A 19,532-nucleotide genomic window follows, 5' to 3' on the forward strand; every position below is an offset into this window, starting at 1 on the left:
GCGGGAAGGTGCTGCGGGAAGGTGCTGCGGGATGTTCCTGCGGGAAGGTGCTGCGGGAAGGTGCTGCGGGAAGGTGCTGCGGGAAGGTGCAGTGGGATGTTCCTGCGGGAAGGTGCCGCGGGAAGGTGCTGCTGGAAGGTGCTGCGGGAAGGTGCAGTGGGATGTTCCTGCGGGAAGGTGCCGCGGGAAGGTGCTGCTGGAAGGTGCTGCGGGAAGGTGCAGTGGGATGTTCCTGCGGGAAGGTGCCGCGGGAAGGTGCCGCGGGAAGGTGCTGTGGGATGTTCCTGCGGGAAGGTGCTGCGGGAAGGTGTCGCGGGAAGGTGCTGTGGGAAGGTGCTGTGGGAAGGTGCTGTGGGAAGGTGCTGTGGGAAGGTGCTGTGGGAAGGTGCCACGGGAAGGTGCTGTGGGAAGGTGCTGTGGGAAGGTGCCGCGGGATGGTGCTGTGGGAAGGTGCTGTGGGAAGGTGCTGTGGGAAGGTGCTGTGGGATGTTCCTGCGGGAAGGTGCTGCGGGTTTGTAATGAATTTTGGTGGTGAATCGATTGTCAAAAATGGGGACAGTGCGGTCGAGAAAGGGAGGAGACGTGTCGGACAGAGATCACATGAAGATGAGAGAGGGTGGAAATTGGACACAAAATCAATAAAATTTGGAGGTCCAGACGAGGGTCTGAAGCGGTATTGATATAGTTAACGATGTTACAGAGGAAGAGTTGTGCCCATGGCCACATCTTTTATTTGCCGGAAGTGAAACAAGTTAAAGGCGAAATTGTTGAGTGACGAATTGGGCCAGGTGGGGGACGAAGATTGTTCAGGCCTCAGCTTCCAGGAAGAAGTAAAGCTCCCTCAGACCCTTCTGATGGGGAATGGAGGTGTAGAGGGATTGGACATCCACAGTGAAGAGGAGGAAGTTAGTGCCAGGAAACTAGAAATTGTTGAAGTGATGTAGGGCATCAGGGGAATCGCGAGTGTCGGTGGATGAGACGGGACAAGGGGAATGAGGATGGAGTCGCGATAGGAAGAAATGAGTTCAGTGGGGCGGGATCAGGCTGATTCAATGGGTCTCCCTGGGCAGTCCTGTTTGAGGATTTGGGAAGCAGGTAAAAAGTGGGCTGCCCCCAGCCTCTTGCTGCCAGCAAGCTCCCCATTTTACTATCCAAAGGAGAGGTGTTTGTACCAAGATTGGAAACATCCACCTCAATAACCAGATTTCGGGTGAAGACAGGATTGGGCTGGCTGTGATTCTGCCTGACATGCCCCTGTCTACATCAACGGGGACAAAGTAGAAAGGGTCGAGAGCTTCAAGTTTTTAGCTGTCCAGATCACCAACAACCTGTCCTGGTCCCCCCCCATGCCGACACTGTAGTTAAGAAAGCCCACCAAAGCCTCTACTTTCTCAGAAGACTAAGGAAATTTGGCATGTCAGCTACGACTCTCACCAACTTTTACAGATGCACCATAGAAAGCATTATTTCTGGTTGTATCACAGCTTGGTATGGCTCCTGCTCTGCCCAAGACTGCAAGAGACTACAAAAGGTTGTGAATGTAGCCCAATCCATCACGCAAACCAGCCTCCCATCCATTGACTCCGTCTACACTTCCCGCTGCCTCGGCAAAGCAGCCAGCATAATCAAGGACTCCAGGCACCCCAGATATTCTCTCTTCTACCTTCTTCCATCAGGAAAAAGATACAAAAGTCTGAGGTCACGTACCAACCGACACAAGAACAGCTTCTTCCCTGCTGCCGTCAGACTTTTGAATGGACTTACCTTGCATTAAGTTGATCTTTCTCTACACACGAGCGATGACTGTAACGCTACATTCTGCACTCTCTCCTTTCCTTCTCTATGAACGGTATGCTTTGTCTGTATAGTGAGCAAGAAACAATACTTTTCACTGTATCGCAATACATGTGACAATAATCAATCAAATCAAATCAAAAGTCTTGGTTGAATAGCCCATCAGTGCACCTTATCTTTGCTGTCAGAGGAACAATGGTCACTTAATGCACCGATGGAGACAGAATTGGAGAACTAATTCTGCACTCAGGGTCACTGATCAACAGAGGGCGCTGTATGTATGATTCAATCTGTTCATTGGAGCTGACTCCCCACTCCGACCAGAAAACAGGTCAAACAGGCCAACCGGGTCCAAACCTGCTCGGTCTGGTACAAACCGGTTCCTCCAGGGCCAAACCAGGTCAGGTAGGAGCAAACAAGGACAGACTAGGTTGATGAGTCAGACAGGGCCAGGCAGCGTTGGACAGGGCCAGTGTTGGCGAAAACAGATGTGGAGATGCAGGCGTTGGACAACACCAGGTTCACCGAATTCCCACTCACCTGAAGAAGAGGCTTGGAGCTCCGAAAGCTTGTGTGGCTTTTGCTACCAAATAAACCTGTTGGACTTTAACCTGGTGTTGTTAAACTTCTTACTGGGGAAAACAGAACCAGGCAGGGGAAAGGTAGAGCCAGGAAAAGGGCAACAAAGGTCAAACAGGACCAGAGTGGCCAAGCCAGGTCAGGAAGAGGCAGGGCTGGACAGATGGAGCTGGAATTTAAGGGCCAGTCAGGCAGAGCAGCAGAAGCAAATGAGGGCACTGTGGTTCAGATCCCCCCCCCCCCCGCCCATCCCCACCCCACCCCCGGTGTGGTCCTGAGGCAATGGGGAATTATCCGACAGGCGATGAGTCCAGAGGTGCAGTGGACAGCGATTGGCTGGCCATCCATGGGATTCCCCAGCTTATTTGTTTGTCGCAGTGAGGCGATGGCAGGTGATGGACAGATGCTCAGCTGCTGTGGAAAACTGGGATGGGAACAGATTCCTGATCTAACAATGATTCACCACCAAATCCCTTCCCATTTCCAGCTCTTCCCCAGATTATTGACAGTAAGACGTCTCACAACACCAGGTTAAAGTCCAACAGGTTTATTTGGTAACACGAGCTTTCGGAGCGCTGCTCCTTCATCAGGTGAGTGAAGAGTTCTGTTCACAAACAGGGCAAATATAGACACAAACTCAATTACAAGATAATGGTTGGAATGCGAGTCTTTACAGCTACACACAGTGCGAGTGGAGAGAGGGATAATTACAGGTTAAAGAGATGTGTATTGTCTCCAGCCAGGACAGTTAGTGAGATTTTACAAGCCCAGGCAAGATAGTGTGACATGAACCCAAGATCCAGGTTGAGGCCATCCTCATGTGTGCAGAACTTGGCTATCAGTTTCTGCTCAGCGATTCTGCGTTGTGTGTTGTGAAGGCCGCCTTGGAGAACGCTTACCCAAAGATCAGAGGCTGAATGCCCGTGACTGCTGAAGTGTTCCCCGACAGGAAGGGAACACTCCTGCCTGGTGATTGTTGAGTGGTGTTCATTCTTCCGTTGTCGTAGTGTCTGCATAGTTTCCCCAATATACCATGCCTCGGGACATTCTTTCCTGCAGCGTATCAGGTAGACAATGTTGGCCGAGTCACAAGTGTATGTACCATGTACCTGGTGGATGGTGTTCTCATGTGAGATGATGGCATCTGTGTCGATGATCCGGCATGTCTTGCAGAGGCTGCTGTGGCAGGGTTGTGTGGTGTCGTGGTCACTGTTCTCCTGAAGGCTGGGTAGTTTGCTGCGGACAATGGTCTGTTTGAAGTTGTGCAGTTATTTGAAGGCAAGAAGTGGGGGTGTGGGGATGGCCTTGGCGAGATGTTCGTCTTCATCAATGACATGTTGAAGGCTCCGGAGAAGATGTCGTAGCTTCTCCGCTCCGGGGAAGTACTGGACGACGAAGGGTACTCTGTCCGCCGTGTCCCGTGTTTGTCTTCTGAGGAGGTCGGTGCGGTTTTTCCCTGTGGCACGTCGGAACTGTTGATCAATGAGTCTAGCGCCATATCCTGTTCTTATGAGGGCATCTTTCAGCGTCTGTAGGTGTCTGTTGCGATCCTCCTCATCCGAGCAGATCCTGTGTATACGGAGGGCTTGTCCGTAGGGGATGGCTTCTTTTACGTGTTTAGGGTGGAAGCTGGAGAAGTGGAGCATCGTGAGGTTATCCGTGGGCTTGCGGTACAGTGAAGTGCTGAGGTGACCGTCCTTAATGGAGATGCGTGTGTCCAAGAATGCAACCGATTCCGGAGAGTAGTCCATGGTGAGTCTGATGGTGGGATGGAACTTGTTGATGTCATCATAGAGTTGTTTCAGTGATTGTTCGCCATGAGTCCAAAGGAAGAAAATGTCATCGATGTATCTAGTGTAGGGCATCGGTTGAAGGTCCTGTGCGGTGAAGAGGCCTTGTTCAAACCAGAAACTGATGGCCAAGTTCTGTATGCATGAGGACGGACTCAACTGGGATTTTGGGTTCATGTCACACTATCTGTAACCCCCACGACTTGCCTGGGCTTGCAAAATCTCACTAGCTGTCCTGTCTGGAGACAATTCACATCTCTTTAACCTGTGCTTAACGCTCTCTCCACTCAATTGTCTGCACCTGTAAAGACTTGTTAAGACTTGCATTCCAACCATTATCTTGTAATTGAGTTTGTGTCTATATTTGCCCTGTTTGTGAACAGAACTCTTCACTCACCTGATGAAGGGGCAGCGCTCCGAAAGCTCATGTTATCAAATAAATCTGTTGGACTTTAACCTGGTGTTGTGAGACTACTTACTGTCCAACGCCGGCAACTCCATACCAAAGTATTAAGTCCTCAGTGCTCTCATTTGCATATATGATAATGAGGGATAAGGACACAGCAGCGCCCAGTTTCCAGTCACAGCATATTTGGTGTAACCTCGGCTGTGAGTTGTTGCTGGGGGAGAAGGAGGCTGCTACCCGTCTCCCTCATATTTTCGGCAGCTGTGAACAACTTCCAGAAAGAAAGACTTGCATTTATATAGCACCTTGCACATCCAGTACAGCGACAACAGTGGTATCTACCCAACAATGTGGAAAATTGCCCAGGTATGTCCTGTATACAGAATGTGGAGATGCCGGTGTTGGACTGGGGTAAACACAGTAAGAAGTTTAACAACACCAGGTTAAAGTCCAACAGGTTTATTTGGTAGCAAAAGCCACACAAGCTTTCGGAGCTCTAAGCCCCTTCTTCAGGTGAGTGGGAATTCTGTTCACAAACAGAGCTTATAAAGACACAGACTCAATTTACATGAATAATGGTTGGAATGCGAATACTTACAACTAATCAAGTCTTTAAGAAACGAAACAATGTGAGTGGAGAGAGCATCAAGACAGGCTAAAAAGATGTGTATTGTCTCCAGACAAGACAGCCAGTGAAACTCTGCAGGTCCACGCAACTGTGGGAGTTACAAATAGTGTGACATGAACCCAATATCCCGGTTGAGGCCGTCCTCGTGTGTGCGGAACTTGGCTATCAGTTTCTGCTCAGCGACTCTGCGCTGTCGTGTGTCGCGAAGGCCGCCTTGGAGAACGCTTACCCGAATATCAGAGGCCAAATGCCCGTGACCGCTGAAGTGCTCCCCAACAGGAAGAGAACAGTCTTGCCTGGTGATTGTCGAGCGGTGTTCATTCATCCGTTGTCGCAGCGTCTGCATAGTTTCCCCAATGTACCATGCCTCGGGACATCCTTTCTTGCAGCGTATCAGGTAGACAACGTTGGCCGAATTGCAAGTGTATGTACCGTGTACCTGGTGGATGGTGTTCTCACGTGAGATGATGGCATCTGTGTCGATGATCTGGCACGTCTTGCAGAGGTTGCTGTGGCAGGGTTGTGTGGTGTCATGGTCACTGTTCTCCTGAAGGCTGGGTAGTTTGCTGCGGACAATGGTCTGTTTGAGGTTGTGCGGTTGTTTGAAGGCAAGAGGTGGGGGTGTGGGGATGGCCTTGGCGAGATGTTCGTCTTCATCAATGACATGTTGAAGGCTCCGGAGGAGATGCCGTAGCTTCTCCGCTCCGGGGAAGTACTGGACAACGAAGGGTACTCTGTCCACTGTGTCCCGTGTTTGTCTTCTGAGGAGGTCGGTGCGGTTTTTCGCTGTGGCGCGTTGGAACTGTTGATCAATGAGTCTAGCGCCATATCCTGTTCTTATGAGGGCATCTTTCAGCGTCTGGAGGTGTCTGTTGCGATCCTCCTCATCCGAGCAGATCCTGTGTATACGGAGGGCTTGTCCGTAGGGGATGGCTTCTTTTACGTGTTTAGGGTGGAAGCTGGAGAAGTGGAGCATCGTGAGGTTATCCGTGGGCTTGCGGTACAGTGAGGTGCTGAGGTGACCGTCCTTAATGGAGATGCGTGTGTCCAAGAATGCAACCGATTCCGGAGAGTAGTCTATGGACCATAGACTACTCTCCGGAATCGGTTGCATTCTTGGACACACGCATCTCCATTAAGGACGGTCACCTCAGCACCTCACTGTACCGCAAGCCCACGGATAACCTCACGATGCTCCACTTCTCCAGCTTCCACCCTAAACACGTTAAAGAAGCCATCCCCTACGGACAAGCCCTCCGTATACACAGGATCTGCTCGGATGAGGAGGATCGCAACAGACACCTCCAGACGCTGAAAGATGCCCTCATAAGAACAGGATATGGCGCTAGACTCATTGATCAACAGTTCCAACGCGCCACAGCGAAAAACCGCACCGACCTCCTCAGAAGACAAACACGGGACACAGTGGACAGAGTACCCTTCGTTGTCCAGTACTTCCCCGGAGCGGAGAAGCTACGGCATCTCCTCCGGAGCCTTCAACATGTCATTGATGAAGACGAACATCTCGCCAAGGCCATCCCCACACCCCCACTTCTTGCCTTCAAACAACCGCACAACCTCAAACAGACCATTGTCCGCAGCAAACTACCCAGCCTTCAGGAGAACAGTGACCATGACACCACACAACCCTGCCACAGCAACCTCTGCAAGACGTGCCGGATCATCGACACAGATGCCATCATCTCACGTGAGAACACCATCCACCAGGTACATGGTACATACTCTTGCAATTCGGCCAACGTTGTCTACCTGATACGCTGCAAGAAAGGATGTCCCGAGGCATGGTACATTGGGGAAACTATGCAGACGCTGCGACAACGGATGAATGAACACCGCTCGACAATCACCAGGCAAGACTGTTCTCTTCCTGTTGGGGAGCACTTCAGCGGTCACGGGCATTTGGCCTCTGATATTCGGGTAAGCGTTCTCCAAGGCGGCCTTCGCGACACACGACAGCGCAGAGTCGCTGAGCAGAAACTGATAGCCAAGTTCCGCACACACGAGGACGGCCTCAACCGGGATATTGGGTTCATGTCACACTATTTGTAACTCCCACAGTTGCGTGGACCTGCAGAGTTTCACTGGCTGTCTTGTCTGGAGACAATACACATCTTTTTAGCCTGTCTTGATGCTCTCTCCACTCACATTGTTTCGTTTCTTAAAGACTTGATTAGTTGTAAGTATTCGCATTCCAACCATTATTCATGTAAATTGAGTCTGTGTCTTTATAAGCTCTGTTTGTGAACAGAATTCCCACTCACCTGAAGAAGGGGCTTAGAGCTCCGAAAGCTTGTGTGGCTTTTGCTACCAAATAAACCTGTTGGACTTTAACCTGGTGTTGTTAAACTTCTTACTCTGTATACAGAAAGCAGGACAATCCAACCCGGCCAATTACCACCCAATCAGTCGACTCTCGATCATCAGTAAAGTGATGGAAGGGGCGATCAACAGGGCAAACAAGCAGCACCTGCTCAGCAATAACCTGCTCAGTGACGCCCAGTTTGGGTTTCGCCAGGGTCACTCAGCCCCTGACACCATTACGGCCTTGGTTCAAACAAGGACAAAAGAGCTAAACTCTAGAGATAAGGTGAGAGTGACAGCCCTCGACATTGAGGCAGCATTCAACTGAGTGCGGCATCAAGGAGCCCTAGCAAAATTGGAATCAATGGGAATCAAAGGGAAAACCCGCCATTGGTTGGAGTCATACCTGGTACATAGGAAGATGGTTGGGGTTGTGGAAGGTCAGTTATCTCAGCTCCAGGACATCTCTGCAGGAGTCCCTCATGATTAGTGTCCTAGGCCCAACCATCTTCGGCTGCTTCATCAATGACCTTCCCTCTGTCATAAAGCCAGAAGTGAGGATGTTCGCTGATGATTTCACAATGTTCAGCACCATTCGCGACTCCTCAGATACTGAAGCAGTCCATGTTCAAATGCAACAAGATCTGGACAATATCCAGGCTTGGGCTGACAAGTGGCAAGTAACATTCGTGCCACACAAGTGCCAGGCAATAACCATCACCAACAAGACAGGATCTAACCATCACCCCTTGACATTCAATGGCATTCCCATCGCTGAATCCCCCACTGTCAACATCCTGGGGTTACCATTGACCAGAAACTCAACTGGACCCAGCCATATAAATACAGTGGTTACAAGAGCAGGTCAGAGGCTAGGAATCCTGTGGTGAGTAACTCACCTCCTGACTCCCCAAAGCCTGTCCGCCATCTACAAGGCACAAGTCAGGAGTGTGATGGAAAACTCTCCACTTGCCTGGATGAGTGCGGCTCCAGCAACACTCAAGAAGCTTGACACCATCCAGGACAAAGCAACCCACTTGATTGCTACCCCTTCCACAAACATTCAATCCCTCCATCAACAACGCACTTGCACCCTGCATATCCAGTACAGCTACAACACTGGCATCTACCCAACAAGGTGGAAAATTCCCCACGCAGCAGTGTGTACCATCTACAAGATGCACTGCAGGAACTCACCAAGACTCCTTAGGCAGCACCTTCTAAACCCATGACCACCATCATCTAGAAGGATAAGAGCAGCAGATACATGGGAACCCCATCACCTGGAAGTTCCCCTCCAAAACACTCACCATCCTGACTGGGAAATATAGCAGCACTCCTTCACTGTTGCTGAGTTAAAATCCTCCCAAACAGCACTGTGGTTTACTTGCACTGCATGGTCTGCAGTGGTTCAAGAATGCAGCTCACCACCACCTTCTCAAAGGCAATTAGGGATGGGCAATAAATGCTGGTCTTGCCAGTGATGCCCACATCCCCTGAAAGAATGATAAAAAGGATCTTCCTCCACTGACCCTCCTGCCCCCAACTGACCATCCTAGTGCCCCCCCCCCCCCCGTTAACTGCCCTGCTGCTAACAGATCCATCCATTGACACAGTCTACACTTCCCGTTGCCTCGGGAATAGCAGCCAGCATAATTAAGGACCCCATGAACCCCGGACATTCTCTCCTTCACCTTCTTCCTTCGGGAAAAAGATACAAAGTCTGAGGTCACGTACCAACCGAGTCAAGAACAGCTTCTTCCCTGCTGCTGTCAGACTTTTGAATGGACTTACCTCGCATTAAGTTGATCTTTCTCTACACACTAGCTATGACTGTAACACTACATTCTGCACTCTCTCCTTTCCTTCTCTATGAATATTATGCTTTGTATAGTGCGCAAGAAACAATACTTTTCACTGAATACTAATACATGTGACAATAATAAATCAAATCAAAATTTTTTAAAAATCAGAAAAACAGATTGCCGCCTGCCCCCAACTGACCCTCCTGCCCGCAACTGGCCATCGACTGACCACTCTGTTCCCACACACTGACCACCCTGACTCCCCACTGCTTTCCCTGTCCCAGCCCTCCCCCACTAACTACTCTCTCCCTCCACTGACCGCTCTGTCTCCCCAGTGGACTACCCTATCACCTTCTCTGTCACAGAACACCCTGAGTCCCCACCTTAATCCTACCTGACACCAGCCCCCGCCCCCCACCCCCCTCACCTCCCCCCACCAGCGAGCAGTCTGGTCACTCCCTCCCATCGTCCCTGCGGTCTGCCAGTCATGGCTTGCCCTCTCAGCCTGCCTTTAATTGGGACCCTTCCCCAGCGGCAGCTTAGAGCCTTCCTGCTCTACATGAACTCAGCGGAGTGCTTGGTGAGAACCGTCTTGTACGAGCTGCAGCTTCTACAGCAATGCAGAACGTTCTGTTTCCCAGTAAGAAAGCTTCAAATCTGCAGCTTCTGAAGCGTGAGGCCCTCCCTGAAAAAGGTGAATGAGACTTATCCCGGAAACTGATCCCTGTCAATGTAAATCCTTCTCCAATCTATCCCTGCGATAGAATAGTCATCGGCTTCAGGAAGTGCAGTGGAGGACATGCCTCTGTCTACATCAACGGGGATGAAGTGGAAATGGTCCAGAGCTTCAAGTTTCTTGGTGTCCAGATCACCAACAACATGTCGTGGTCCCTCCAGGTGGCTTCCTTAACCATAACTATAGTTAAGAAAGCCCACCAACGCCTTAACTTTCTAAGGAAATTTGGCATGTCCAATACAACTCACACCAACTTTTACAGATGCACCATAGAAAGCATTCTTTGTGTTTGTATCACAGCTTGGTATGGCTCCTGCTCTGCCCAAGACCCCAAGGAACTACAAAGGGTTGTGAATGTAGCCCAATCCGTCACGCAAACCAGCCTCCCATCCATTGACTCCGACTACACTTCCCGCTGCCTCAGGAAAACAGCCAGCATAATTAAGGACCCCACGCACCCCGGGCATTCTCTCTTCCACCTTCTTCCGTCGGGAAAAAGATACAGAAGTCTGAGGTCACGTAACAACCAACTCAAGAACAGCTTCTTCCCTGCTGCTGTCAGACTTTTGAATGGACCTACCTTATATAAAGCTGATCTTTTTCTGCACCCTGGCTATGACTGTAACAATACATTCTGCACCCTCTCCTTTCCTTCTCCCCTATGTACTCTATGAATGGTATGCTCTCTCTGTATAGCGAGCAAGAAACAATACTTTTCACTGTATCCCAATACATTTGACAATAATAAATCAAATCAAATTCTTGCCCCAGTGTGAAACCTGGACATCGTCAAGACTATTTGTGAAGGTCGCCCCACCAAGGTCGCTCCTGTCCACATCCAGTCTCCGCACAGAAACACTTTCCAGCAGGGGAGATTAGATGGTGAAACTGTGGATTTCTGGAACTCTCTTCCTCGAAAGGCAGTGGAATCAGAGTCTTTGAGTATTTTTAAGGCAGATTGAGATAGATTCTTGATTAACAAGTCGGGGGGGGGGGGTGAAAGGTTACCGGGGTAGACGGGAATGTGGAGGTTACAATCAGATCAGCCATGATTTTATTGAATGGCAGAGCAGACTTGAGGGGCCGAGTGGCCTACTCCAGCTCCTAATTTGTTCGTCCGTATGATGTCCATCTGGATCAAACTACCACCTCTCTCTCTACGCTGTTGCTGTCTCTGTGTTATGGGACAACCTCTGATCTGTTGTTGCACAAGATTACCTCCACTTCCAGAGGAACATTGGACAGGAGTGGACATTCAGTCTGTCCTACCATTCAGTGAGGTCATGGCTGATTTGTGAGCCTCAGATCCCTAACACTGAGGTCAGGTGACCCATGACCTCCAGCACTGTTGCAGAAATATAGATTTTTTTTTTCATTTTGATACAAACTCGAAATGTGGCGACCAAATTTAAACCCTGCCGGACTCCGCAATTTGCAAACTGCAGGAGCTGGAACAGACTGTTTTCATGCAGCCAAGCCCTGGACAATCAAATTCATCGAAGCCAGACAGGCCTGGAACTGCCTGGCCAGCTGCTAACGGCCGCATTGTTTCAGAACAGACTGCTGTTTACACCTTCGCTGAACCTGCTTTGTTAGAAGAATGCTACACAGACTTGGTGGCACCCAGCTCAGTAGGAGACCAGAGGCATAGTGTGACAAGGATTGGACACAGACGGCAGAGTCTTGGAGAAGGGGGTCAAGAGAGTAACCTGGAGCTCTCTCATAGAATCATAGAATCCCTACAGTGCAGAAGTAGGCCATTCGGCCCATCAAGTCTGCACCAACCACCAGCCCCTACCCCCGTAGCCCCACGTATTTACCCTGCTAATCCCCCTGACACTAAGGGGCAATTTAGCATGGCCAATCCAGCTAACCCGCACATCTTTGGACTGTGGGAGGAAACCGGAGCACCCGGAGGTGTGCAAACTCCACACAGACAGTGACCCGAGGCCAGAATCGAACCCGGGCCCCTGGCGCTGTGAGGCAGCAGTGCTTACCCACTGTGCCCCCGTACTGCCCGCTGCCTTTTTACACTTTCTTCAACGGTGTCTCCAGAGAACACCTTTGACTGGCAGCTGGGCAGCACAACACCTCCAGCTCCTTGTGGTGAGTGTCGTCAGACTGACCAGACCCAGAAGACCACCCCTTGTGACAGCCCGAAGTCCAGAGCCTGCCCTAGATGAGAGGGAAAGCCCAAATAGACAACTGCGAACCCTAAAACATCAGCCAACACCCAAAGACTGAGGAACAACCTGAATCAGCCTTATTGAACGGGAATTACCAGTCTTTTCAAACAGTTCAAATATAGTGGGAGGGTGTGGATAGGTTGTAGCGAATCCTTGGAAGCGCGTGTTAGAAGTAAATAGATAGTGTAGATTTGAGACTGTTATGATAATACTGTGCCTTTAAGAACTGTATTTTAGTCACAGAATTCCTACAGTGCAGAAGGAGGCCATTCAGCCCATCGAGTCTACACCGACCTCAATCTCATCCAGGCCCTATTCCTGTTTTTGGTGCAAATTGGTTCTGAAATAGGATTTATGTCTATGGGGATGTTGCTTACATTGGAACTGTAGAAATGGGTAGCTGTTAAGAATTATATAGTGTCATTTTTAAGTATATCCAATTGGTTAAAAATTATGCTAATTCTTTTTGTTAAATTCTAACTGTTGTTAACAATAAAGTTTGTTTTGATAAAAGTAAATACCTCACGTATTTACCCTGCCAATTCCCCTGCCACTAAGGGGAAATTTAGTATGGCCAATCAATCTAACCCGCACATCTTTGGACTGTGGGAAGAAACCGGAGCACCCGGAGGAAACCCACACAGACACAGGGAGAATGTGCAAACTCCACACAGTCACCCGAGGCCGGAATTGAACACGGGTCCCTGACGCTGTGAGGCAGCAGTGCTAACCACTGTGCCAGCATGCCAACCCCATCATGCTTCGTGTGCAGGATTTTTTTTCTTAACAGTCTGTTCTAACACCGGTGCCACTTGGACTGTAACTGGTAGCCTCTGTTGTAACTGCAGCAGCTTAATTGATTTTAATTGCTACAATGTTTGTTTTAATCTGGAGTAGTGCAGGGTTGTAACTTTAATGTCTTCCCCTGGGGATTTGCAGAGTAGGGCTTAGTTGGGATGACTGACAATAATATCAGGTGACTGAGCGGGACTAGGCTGACAGAGAGAAACCCATTTTGTGGGAGCTGTAGAAAGAAGAAATAGCTCTGAGTCTCTGAAGTCTGGAGACTGGGATCTTCCGGAAACTAGGTTTATTCTCTGAAGTTCTGCTATTTTAGGATATATCCTTCTCTGGAAACTGCTGTATGGGTGTCTTGCTGTATCTGTCCAGAGGGGTTAAAAGGCTGGAAATCTAGCATCCACGTGATCAAATCTATTTTTGGTGCGAATTGGTTCTGAAGTAGGATTTATGTCTATGGGGATGTTGTTTACATTGGAACTGTAGCAATGGGTAACTGTTAAGAATTATATAGTGTCATGTTTAAGTATATCCAATTGGTTAAAAACTATGCTAATTCTTTTTGTTAAATTTTAACTGTTGTTAAAAATAAAGTTTGTTTTGATAAAAGCTTCCCAGTGGGTCAATTGAATCACACCTGCAGGGAAGCACCTTATGGTCAGCTTTATAAGACCCTCGTCAGACCCCACTTGGAGTACTGTGCTCAGTTCTGGTCGCCTCATTACAGGAGGGATGTGGAAATGATTGAAAGGGTGCAGAGAAGATTTACAAGGATGTTGCCTGGATTGAGTGGCATGCCTTATGAGGATAGGCTGAGGAAGATCGGTCTTTTCTCCTTGGAGAGACGAAGGATGAGAGGTGACCTGATAGAGGTGTACAAGATGTTGAGAGGTATAGATCAGGTGGATTCTCGGAGGCTTTTTCCCAGGGCTGAAATGGCTGCTACGAGAGGACACAGGTTTAAGGTGCTGGGGAGTGGGTACAGAGGAGATGTCAGGGGTACGTTTTTCACTCAGAGGGTGGTGGATGAGTGGAATGGGCTGCCGTCAGTGATGGTGGAGGCAAACTTGATAGGGTTTTTAAGAGACTTCTGGATGAGTACATGGGACTTAATAGGATTGAGGGTTATTGGTAAGTCTATATATAAGCCTAGATAGGTAGGGACATGACCGGCGCAACTTGTGGCCCGAAGGGCCTGTTTGTGCTGTATTTTTTCTATGTTCTATGTTCTAATGCCAAAACCAGAAATAGTTCAGGTCTAGGCTACTTCATAATACACCTTGGAGTTTCTGATCTGGTCCCTAACACTGTTTATTCAGAGATTTAAAAATATTTTTTGCAGAGTCCTGTGAAGAGATTGAATTTTTTTTCTTAATGAAGTGTTCAATAAAGTGGTGTTGGACCTTCATCTGATTCTTGTCCCCTTTGTCTATCTCACTGTGTAACACGCCTAAGTCAAAAAGGGTTACTGCGAACTGGTCACTCACCTTTCACTTTACAACAATACCAATTGGATAATCTACCAATGTTGAAAGTTGAATATTTCTGGCTTCATTTGCCATCAGCAGATGAGAGTTCCTACCACCCTTTCTGTGAAGCAGTCTTCCCTAATTTCTTGCTAACATTTTGGCTACACCTCCAGCCCTCAACTCGTCAGCCAGTGAAAATCGTTTCTCTGTACCAACGTTAACTGCGGGCAGCACAGTGGCACAGTGGTTAGCGCCAGGGACCTGGGTTTGATTCCCAGCTTGGGTCACTGTCTGTGTGGAGTCTGCACGTTCTTCTCGTGTCTGCGTGGGTTTCCTCTGAGTGCTCCCAGTTTTCTCCCACACTCCAAAGACATGCTGGTTGAGGTGGATTGGCCGTGCTAAATTCTCCCTCAGTGTTACCCGAACAGGCGCCAGAGCGTGGCGACTGGGGGATTTTCACAGTGACTTCATTGCAGTGTTAATGTAAGCCTACTTGTGACACTAATACATTTTTCACCTTGACTTACATGGGAAAAATAAACACTGAAATCCAGGGAAAAGATGAACACTGATTCTTGGAAAAATTAACACCAGAACACAAAAATTAAACTCCAGGGAAAAATTAACACTGAAACTTAAAACTGAACTCTGGTGGGGGGGGAGGGGGGAGGTGGAATATGCCTTAAAATCCAGGGAAGGTGTGAGGATGGGGAGAGGGGGTGACAAATACGAAAAAGCTGGAAAAAAATCGAACACCAAAGATGCTGACTAAACACATGTGGGAAACAGGTAAAAATAAGTACCAACACTTTGGAAAATGAACCCCAACAGCCTACAAAACAATCCAGAGGAATAAAAGATAAAAGCTGCAGGAGTCAGAATCTTTGGATTCCAGTGGATTCAGGTCATTCTTACAGGAATGTGAAGGTGGGAGAAACAGCTTGAGAAAAGTTTTGGCTCCAGTTGCAAGCCGAATACTAGGATGTGAATGTTCCTTAAGATAATGTGAATGATCTTCATAATAATGTGTTTTTTTTAATTCCCCCTTTGGAAGGAAGTCTTGAATTTGGCTGTGGGATGGTGTGTGTGGGGGTGTGTGCTGTCTGACAGAGAGAGATAACACACACTCCGCAGCTCCGTCCAGGCACAGAGAAGTGCACTCAAGTTCTTTCCTTGGATGGTGCTGGCAAGATGCCAGGAGAAGGGGGACTTGACTTTGAAGGCGGAGTGATCAGCCACTCTCACTCTGCGTTGCAGGAGGACCCAACAACCTTTGTTTCTAAGTGTGTAGCGCTCCTCATGCCCTGATTATCTTTGTTCGGTTTTATTGGCTTTTTGCTGCGAATAAGCATCCCGGGAAGCTGGCTGCTGCCCCGGGAGTTTGCACTGGGTGCATTGCACAGACTGCCATCGCCCCCGCCGTGTTTACAACTGTTTCTCACGATGCATTCCTCAACTTAAACCATTGTCCCAAAGATCTGACCTCACCTCTATCAGTGACGTCTCCATTCACAACTGCAGGGATTGGGATTAACCCTTTGCACCCCAAATTTAAAGCTGTACCCCCAACCCCCCCTGGGTACCATGCAAAAGTTCCAAACATGCCCCCCCCCCCCCACCCACCCACTCTTTGCAAAACTCCTGTTCCTTTAAGATTCATTCATTTTCCCATCTGGTTCAGCAATGTCCTTCAGGAAAGTAAATCTGCCATCCTTACCAGGTCTGTCTGCGTGTGACTCCAGAGCCACAGTGGAATCACAGAATCTCTCCAGCGCAGAGGGGGGCATTCGGCCCATCAAGCCTACACCGACAACAACCCCACCCAGGCCCCATTCCCCCTAACCCCACATAGTTACCCTGCTAATCCCCCTGACACTGAGGGGCAAGTTAGCATGGCCAATCCACCTAACCTGCACATCTTTGGACACTATGGGGCAATTTAGCATGGCCAATCCACCTAACCTGCACATCTTTGGACACTATGGGGCGATTTAGCACGGCCAATCCACATAACCTGCACATCTTTGGACACTAAGGGCAATTTAGCATGGCCAATCCACCTAACCTGCACATCTTTGGTCACTAAGGGGCGATTTAGCATGGCCAATCCACATAACCTGCACATCTTTGGACACTAAGGGGCAATTTAGCATGGCCAATCCACCTAACCTACACATCTTTGGTCACTAAAGGGCAATTTAGCATGGCCAATCCACTTAACCAGCACATCTTTGGTCACTAAGGGGCAATTTAGTGTGGCCAATGCACCTAACCAGCACATCTTTCAGACTTTGGGAGGAAACGAGAACACCCGGAGGAAACCCACGCAGACACGGGGGGAACGTACAAACTCCACACAAGAGGTGGGATTTTCTGGCCGCGCTTGCCCAAATGTCGGAATATCCTGCCCGAGATCAACATGGTCCATGTCCCACCTGCTACGATTCCCCTGGCAGTCGGAATGGGAAAATTCCACCCATGGATTCCACTCCATCGATGTTCAAATGTTGTCACTGCCGGAAGATATTCTGCAGGTTCAATGGTGCCTCTGCGAAGGGAGTTGGATAATCATCTCATTGGAAAAAAAGCTCACAGGGATATGGGGAAATGACAGGGGCGTGGGATGAATTGAGTTGCTCTTGCAGAGAGCTAGTACAGACACAATGGGCTGAATGGCCTCCGCCTGTGCTGTGAACAATCTTTGATTCTCTTCTATTCTATTTCACTGCGAGATACCAAGGAAGCTGCGGCGAAGCCTTCATTCTGTGTCAGTCAACCTTGGTACAGATCTTCACACGCCGGCAGAGAGTGGCTCGAGGACAATAAATCTACTTTCTAAGGACCTGACTTGGAGATGCCGGTGTTGGACTGGGGTGGGTAAGATGAGAGGTCTCACGACACCAGGTTATAGTCCAACAGGTTTATTTGTAATCACGAGCTTTCGGAGCGCTGCTGCCTTGAAAGGTGAAGGAGCAGCGCTCCGAAAGCTCATGATTACAAATAAACCTGTTGGACTATAACCTGGTGTCATGTGACTTTGAAGGACCTGGCCGATAACGAAGACCAACCATCTGATATAGAATGGAAGCCACGGGAGAGTGGCCACTGAGCATGAGCAAGACATTGAGAAACTGAAGATGTGATTTAGGTTCCAGGGTGACTTGAGCATGGACAGCAAGGGCGTCCAGAGAGCCTTGATCAGCACAACACAGCAGAGGGGACTGGAGTGACAGGAGGAGGAAGGCAAGGAGCATTCTACACCCTTGGCAGGGCCTGATATGATTAGGGTCCCTTCAGCCACTCCACTGTCTCTATCTTCCCTCCTACGGATCACCAGTGCTTCCTGGCTTGCCACAAGCTGGAAAGCACCTCAGGGTGGCCACGGTGAAGTTTTACCCCATCCTATTTGAACCGGCACACTGAGTGTGGTCTTCACGGGCTTGAGATGGCCTTCAATCACTGGCCTGAACCTGATGCTCGATACCGGGGCTCACTCTTTCCCAGGAGATGGGCATCATTGGAAAGGCCTGAGACATCTTGGAAGCCTCACCACGGATGGAATCCTCCAGTTTCTCTCCAAGGATGCATGCTGTCTCTTGAAACGCTGGCAGGGTTGCCCGCCATCCATTGGCACAGTACCCGCACCCAGCGAAGAAAAGCTTGAAGAATCCTTGTCCAGACGGCGACTCTTCAGCACTGCCAATGTCCCGCTCACCATGGAGACAACCCAACAACCAGCCTGGGAAAGCCTGACTGAGGTGTAGACCCCAGCTGGTGGAGGGTGTGCGAGAGGCGCACACTGTTGCCTCCTTATTGCAAAACCTGTGAGGCTTCCTCCATCTCCTCCTACTCCAGCTCCTCCATCACGCACAAAGGACCAAAGACATGAATTCAAACAGACAAGAAGACAGATTGGGACATTGCTGTGCAGATGCTGGTGTTCATTTACTGGTGAGATCACTTCAACATGTGTTTTCTCATTAATTACTCTGCAGAGCATTAGTGAGGCCAGCATTTAGACCACCCGAGAGAAGGTGGTGGTGGGCCACCTTCTTGAATCTCTGGAGTCCATGTGATGTAAGTTTAAGTTTTAAAGTATATTTATTAGTGTCACAAGTAGGTTTACATTAACACTGCAATGAAGCCACTGTGAAAATCCCCTAGTCGCCACATTGTTCGGGTGTACTGAGGGAGAATTTAGCATGGCCAATGCACCTAACCAGCACGTCTTTCGGACTATGGGAGGAAATCGGAACACCCGGAGGAAACCCATGCAGACACGGGGAGAAAGTGCAGACTCCACACAGACAGTGACCCAAGCCGGGAATCGAACCTGGGTCCCTGGCGCTGTGAGGCAGTGCTAACCACTGTGCCACCGTGCTGTAGGTACACCCACAGTGCTGTTAAGGTGTGAGTTCCAGGATTTTGACCCAGCGACAGTGAAGGAACGGCTGATATGTTTCCAAGTCAGGATGGTGAGTGGCTTGGAGGGGAACCTCCAGGTGGTGATGTTCCCAGGTATCTGCTGCCTTTGACCTTCTAGAAATACGGGCCGGGATCCTCCAGCCACTTACACCAGTGGGATTTTCTGGTCCCGCTGGCAGCGCACCCGCGCCCCGGGGGTTACGTCAGTGGGAATTCCCATTGACAGCGACAGGGGCAGAGAGTCCCGCTGCTGTCAAACAACGCGCCACCTCCTGCCAGCGGGAAACACATGGCTGGAGTCCGGAGAATCTCGCCCGTATAGTTCTATCACCAGGTATCTGGGAGGCCTGGCTCTCCATCTCAACTGGGCATCCATTCTGAAAGACTGCAGGTCTCCATGGTGATCTCCTAGACAGCGGCCTGGGTGGTGGTGACTGGAGGTCCATCCCCCGCCTCCTCCCCTATCCCCGGAGTTGTGCACCCTCTTCTCCTGCAATCAGGGTTAGGGGTGTGTAAACTGCAATGTATGAAGAGGATGGAACGAGAACATGTCTGGAAGATAGGGTGAGGGCAAGAGTCAGTCTGAAGAAGATG

The sequence above is a fragment of the Mustelus asterias genome, chromosome 24, assembly GCF_964213995.1.
Source record: "Mustelus asterias chromosome 24, sMusAst1.hap1.1, whole genome shotgun sequence".
Classification (NCBI taxonomy): domain Eukaryota; kingdom Metazoa; phylum Chordata; class Chondrichthyes; order Carcharhiniformes; family Triakidae; genus Mustelus; species Mustelus asterias.